Genomic DNA, 6,847 nt, shown 5'->3' on the forward strand with positions numbered 1-6,847 from the left:
CAGATAATAGACATTAAAGCAAAAGAAAAAAACACATAGATCAAAACAGATACCAAGAGGAATGAGGGCCCTGCTCACAAGCTTACAATCTGTGAGGAAAAAGGTAGACCCGAAAGGTGGGTGGTAGCAATTGCCTTCATTGTTTGGAACAGCCACAGTGTAAGACACGGGTGTTCGTGTAATGCTGCATGAAACAGTTATCAGCCTAAGTATGTAAGAATACAGACACAGAGGGCTATTAAATGCATAAAGCATGTGAGAACATGATGTAAGGAAACTGGTTATGGTAAAAATTTTGAGTGAGCAACACAGGGGTAGATAGGTTAATGCGTTGAGGAGGTAGGCAAGTCTGAACAAATGCGTTTTTAAGGCACACTTAAAACTGTGGGGATTGGGGATTAATCATATTAACCTGGGTAGTGCATTCCAAAGAATTGGCATAGCACGTGAAAAGTCTTGAAGACAGGAGAGGGAGGTTTTGATTATTGAGGATGTTAACCTCAGGTCATAAGCAGAATGGAGGGCACGGGTAGGGTGGTAGACTGAGACAAGAGAGGAGATGTAGGGTGGTTCTGAGCCATGGAGTGCTTTGTGGGTGAGGGTAATAAGTTTGTACTGGATTCTGGAGTGGATGGGTAACCAGTGTAATGACTGGCACAATGCAGAGGCATCGGTGTAATGATTGGTGAGGAATATGATCCTGGCTGCAGCATTAAAGTCAGACTGGAGAGGGGAGAGTTTGATAAGAGGGAGACCGATTAGTAGAGTTACAATAGTCCAGACGAGAATAAATAAGAGAAACAGTAAGAGTTTTTGCAGAGTCAAAAGTAAGAAAGGGACGAATTCTAGAAATGTTTTTGAGGTGCAGAAAACAAGAGCGAGCCAGTGATCAGATGTGTGGGGGTGAATGAAAGCTTGGAATCATGTATGACCCCAAGACAGCGGGCATTTTGTTGGGGAGTAATGGTGGTGGAATCACACACGGAAATGGTAATGTCGGGCATAGGTACATTGAGGGAGGAAACACAAGGAGTTGAGTTTTTAACAGGTTCAGTTTCAGATAGAGGGAGGACATGATGTTAGAAACAGCGGTAAGACAATCACTGGTGTTTTCTAAAAAGGCAGGCGTGATGTCAGAAGAAGAAGAAGTGTATAATTGGATGCCATCAGCATGTACAATGGGGCAAAAAAGTATTTAGTCAGTCAGCAATAGTGCAAGTTCCACCACTTAAAAAGATGAGAGGCATCTGTAATTTACATCATAGGTAGACCTCAACTATGGGAGACAAACTGAGAAAAAAAAATCCAGAAAATCACATTGTCTGTTTTTTTTTCCTTTTATTTGCATATTATGGTGGAAAATAAGTATTTGGTCAGAAACAAGCAATCAAGATTTCTGGCTCTCACAGACCTGTAACTTCTTCTTTAAGAGTCTCCGCTCTCCTCCACTCATTACCTGTAGTAATGGCACCTGTTTAAACTTGTTATCAGTATAAAAAGACACCTGTGCACACCCTCAAACAGTCTGACTCCAAACTCCACTATGGTGAAGACCAAAGAGCTGTCAAAGGACACCAGAAACAAAATTGTAGCCCTGCACCAGGCTGGGAAGACTGAATCTGCAATAGCCAACCAGCTTGGAGTGAAGAAATCAACTGTGGGAGCAATAATTAGAAAATGGAAGACATACAAGACCACTGATAATCTCCCTCGATCTGGTGCTCCACGCAAAATCCCACCCCGTGGGGTCAGAATGATCACAAGAACGGTGAGCAAAAATCCCAGAACCACGCGGGGGGACCTAGTGAATGAACTGCAGAGAGCTGGGACCAATGTAACAAGGCCTACCATAAGTAACACACTACGCCACCATGGACTCAGATCCTGCACGTGTCCCACTGCTTAAGCCTGTACATGTCCGGGCCCGTCTGAAGTTTGCTAGAGAGCATTTGGATGATCCAGAGGAGTTTTGGGAGAATGTCCTATGGTCTGATGAAACCAAACGGGAACTGTTTGGTAGAAACACAACTTGTCGTGTTTGGAGGAAAAAGAATACTGAGTTGCATCCATCAAACACCATACCTACTGTAAAGCATGGTGGTGGAAACATCACGCTTTGGGGCTGTTTCTCTGCAAAGGGGCCAGGACGACTGATCCGGGTACATGAAAGAATGAATGGGGCCATGTATCGTGAGATTTTGAGTGCAAACCTCCTTCCATCAGCAAGGGCATTGATGATGAAACATGGCTGGGTCTTTCAACATGACAATGATCCAAAGCACACCGCCAGGGCAACGAAGGAGTGGCTTCGTAAGAAGCATTTCAAGGTCTTGGAGTGGCCTAGCCAGTCTCCAGATCTCAACCCTATAGAAAACCTTTGGAGGGAGTTGAAAGTCCGTGTTGCCAAGCGAAAAGCCAAAAACATCACTGCTCTAGAGGAGATCTGCATGGAGGAATGGGCCAACATACCAACAACAGTGTGTGGCAACCTTGTGAAGACTTACAGAAAACGTTTGACCTCTGTCATTGCCAACAAAGGATATATCACAAAGTATTGAGATGAAATTTTGTTTCTGACCAAATACTTATTTTCCACCATAATATGCAAATAAAAGGAAAAAAAAACAGACAATGTGATTTTCTGGATTTTTTTTTCTCAGTTTGTCTCCCATAGCTGAGGTCTACCTATGATGTAAATTACAGACGCCTCTCATGTTTTTAAGTGGTGGAACTTGCACTATTGCTGACTGACTAAATACTTTTTTGCCCCACTGTAGATGGTACTGGAAACCAAATCTATTGACTTTTTGGCCAATAGGGGTAGTGTTGTGAACTCTCTTGATCAGACTTCTGAGTCGGGGCTCCTTCTGGTGGTTGCTGTGGGTAGTGGAGTTGCTCAGGTTGACAGAAGTCTATCACCTGAAATGATGATTGGAAGTCAGGGGTTACAAACTGGTTTGATTTAAGTGAGCAAGCTTCCCTCGGTTGCCACTGGTGATTTGATTTTTTTCCTGTGCATTGTGAAGTCTGCTTTTTCCCCTCCTTGGTCTTGCATCATTCAGATAAGTTATTTGCTTGCTGGAATCTTTTGCATTTGATATAGTTTTAGCCTTTCTCTGCTTTTTGCTTTGCTGTGTGGGTTCAGCCTTAATCCCTGCTGGGATTTGTGCTGGACCCCACTCATATGTCACAGTTTATGTCATTCTATTCAGTATTGCTTATCCCCTGTTATATTAGTATCTCTTGCTTTGCTTCCAGTTCACCCCAGAATGCTGATCTAGTGGGGGAGAGGTCGTGTGGCCTCAGTGTTTTTGTATATCAGACATGTTTGATTTTTTAGGGTTTTTACGTGATTGCAGACAGTATCTTTCCTGTTCTGTCTTATCTAGACAGTTTGGGCCCCATCATTTGCTCACTCTATTTCCTGCCTGTGTTTGTGCCTCAACTTGTCTCACTGGCAATATATGTTTGGGGGCTATCTATTCCTTTTGGGGTTCTTCTCTGGGGCAGTTTAGCTTTCCCCTTTCTTGCTTTAGGTTCAGTTAACTCTTTGGCTGTGCCGAGGTTTCTAGGGCATCGTAGGCATGTCCCACGGCTAATGCTAGTTGTGTTGTTAAGCTTAGGGGTCTGCAATCCACTAAGTTACCAACCTTTCTGGTTTCTTGGTTGCTTAGCTAATTCCCCACCAATCTCCTCCGTGACCAAATCATAACAGGGTAGTATACAAAGAGAAGAGAAGTGGGCCTAGAACCGATCCTTGAGGAACTCCAACAGTAAGTGGAAGATGAAAGGAGGAGGAGTCAGCAAAAGATACAGTGAAGGAGCGGTCAGAGAGATAGGAGGAGAACCAGGAGAGAATGGTGTCCTTGAGGCCGATGGAGCAGAGCATAGTGAGGAGGAACTGATGATCCACAGTGTTGAATGCTGCAGAGAGATACAAGAGAATTAGCAGGGAGTAGTGACCATTAGATTTAGCTGATAGTAGATCATTCTAGACTTTAGTAAGGGCAGTTTCAGTAGAATGTAAAGAGTGGAAACCGGATTGTAGAGGGTCAAGAAGAGAGATATCTGAGAGATAGCGGATAAGATGGGAGTGGACCAGGCATTCCAGGAGTTTAGAGATGAAGGGAAGATTAGAGACTGGTCTATAGTTAGCGGCACAGTTTTAGTCGAGGGATTTTTTTTAAGCAATGGATGTATGATGGCATGCTTAAATGAGGAGGGAAAGATACTGGAAGAGAGAGAGAGGTTGAATTTTTTTGTTAGGTGACCGCAGGGAAATGGGACTGGAGGAGATGTGACGGAATGGGATCACTGGTTCAAGTAGTCGGGCAAGAAGATGCAAGGAGCCTGATTACTTCTTCTTCTGTGACATTATGTCCTTCTACAGTTATTGCTATCTTTGTAGGCAACCTTGTCTAATGTCTCGCTCTACTTTGAACCATGCTGTGTTCAGTTCAAACTGTTGTTTCTTTGTTGATGTAAAAGTCCCTAATGAGCCAGATCAGATGGTTTGGCACACCCATTTCCTTGATGGTGTTCAAAAGTTTGTAGGGATCAACACAGTCAAAAGCTTTGCTGTAATCGATAAAGCAAAAATAGATCTCCTTGCTGTATTATTTGGCCTTTTATATTATCCCACTAATGAGCAATTGCATCTGTTGTTCCTCTGCCTTTTCTAAATCCTGCTTAAACATATTCCCAAAATTGGTGCATATTGCTTGACTCACTTGGGTATGAATACAGCTTTTTCTTCAACTCTATCCACAAATGTTCAGTTGGGTAGAGGTCTGGGGACAGTAGGGGCCATTCCAGCACCTCTACTTTATTGTCATGAAACCATTTATTTGCTAATCTTGATGTACTGTATGCTTCTGGTTTTTGCCCTATAGAAACACTTTGTTGTCTTTTTCATACCCATAGTACTCGAGTGTACAAAGTAAATCATCTTGTAGGATATTCACATTTAGCTCAGCGTTGATTTTTTGATTGGTTGGGCCTCAACTTTTTTCAGGCTGCCGAACTCGAATAGTACTATAAACTTCCATGAGAAGTCCATGTTTGGAGTCTGTGCACGGTGTCTGGTGCGAGCCCTGAACTTCATCATTTGGTTCGGCCATCACTATTTACAGTCACATAGTACTGCATACACTGCAGAAGAATAGTATGCATGGGACAGCTCTTACAGCCCATACACAAAAATGCCAGCGACAATTTGCCAAGGCTCACGCTGAAAAATATAAAGCCTTCTGGGACATCATGTCCTCCCTCTATCTGAAACTGAATAATCTGGAATGATGAGACTTAGATAAATGTTTTTAAACAGATAACTTTGAAACTGTAATAAAATTTTGGTTTTCATAAAGTTTTCTTCTTGAGTGTATTTAGATACGTATTTTAGTCAGATGTTTCTGTGGTTACTAAATTACAATTATAAGCAGTTTGCAAGCTTTTTCAAACTTTTATTGATAGACTTGCACCCCTTCTGAGGAAGAACTTCCGAAACGCGCGTTAAGGGGATACATTGGAGGTTCCTGGGATCTGGGTAATTATGTCTGAATAGTTGTCAGACAGCATGAACAACATGGCCAGGATTTAGCAGTATATTCTCTTTAAGAAAGTACTCAAAATCATTTGTCTGACTTCATGCATTGTTTTGTGATGCTGTGTCTGGATCCTCCAATGGAATATTTTCTCTTTGCTTATAGTACTATCTATCATACTAATTAATAACATTTTTCCATAGGAGTTACCAGAGAAAAATCCCAGCACCTTCCAGCAACTCTTTTTTGTGTCTGTCTGTACAACCCTTGAGCTAGTCATCTGGACCTTGCACTTTATTGATGATTTTTTTACTGACATTATTGCAACTGTATGTATTTATTTATCTACTGATAAAAATCTGATTTTCAAGGTTACAGTCACCTCTTCTCACTGTGTGCAATCTTAGACACAAGTCATACGGTAATTATGTCTGCTCAGAGTTAGTGCTTTTTCTTTTCCTGTATGGTTTGTTAACATCTTCCTATTTTTTAAAAGATTTTTAATCTTTTTGTGTCAATAAAAACATATATTCTTATTACACTCTGTTGTTTGGAGGACCTTTTTTTATTTGTAGATTTATCTGCAATTACAGTCCTCTTACGGTGCTATTTTGTAGGGCACTTTAGGTTCTTAGTATTTACTGGGTTGACCCTTATTTTTCAAGACTTGATATCAGTTTCTGGGCCAAATCCAGACTGATGCAAACTTATTCTTGTCTACTTAGTGCTTGTAATTTTTCCCATTTCTGTGTTTTTGCTTGTTCACCCATGTTTTAAAGATTAACCACATGATCTCAATGGGAATGGGAAGATTCCTTGCCTTGGGCCTAAAAGTTCTATGTTTTAATGAGTGAGCCACTTATGTATCACTTTTGTTTTGTGACAAAGTGCTCCATTATGCCTGAAAAGCATTATTCATCATCAAATTGTTCCTGAACCATGAAAAGTTGCCCTACGAATATGTGTTTCTATTACTTTTTATTCATGACAGTGTTATTAGGAAAAATTTAGAGTGAGCATGCTCCCGTTGATGAAAAGCAACCTACATATGAATGCTCTCAGATTGACTTACTGTTTGCACGGGACTCAAAGTAGTCTCTGCCCATCTTTTCTTCGCAGCACAATTATTTTATTTGATTTCTCTGTCTGAATGGGGCTTAATAAGGGAAAATCAATTTAGCCAAAGCTTCTGTATTCAAGTCCCTGTACTTCTTGATCTACATTGGTGTTATAGTGATCCTGAAGCTGAATCCTCTTTAGGAGATGATCTGGGCACCTGCTCAACTCTTGGGCAATCTCAAGCC

This window comes from Dendrobates tinctorius, unplaced genomic scaffold, assembly GCF_039654945.1.
Source record: "Dendrobates tinctorius isolate UK_male_01 unplaced genomic scaffold, ASM3965494v1 ptg000025l, whole genome shotgun sequence".
Lineage (NCBI taxonomy): Eukaryota > Metazoa > Chordata > Amphibia > Anura > Dendrobatidae > Dendrobates > Dendrobates tinctorius.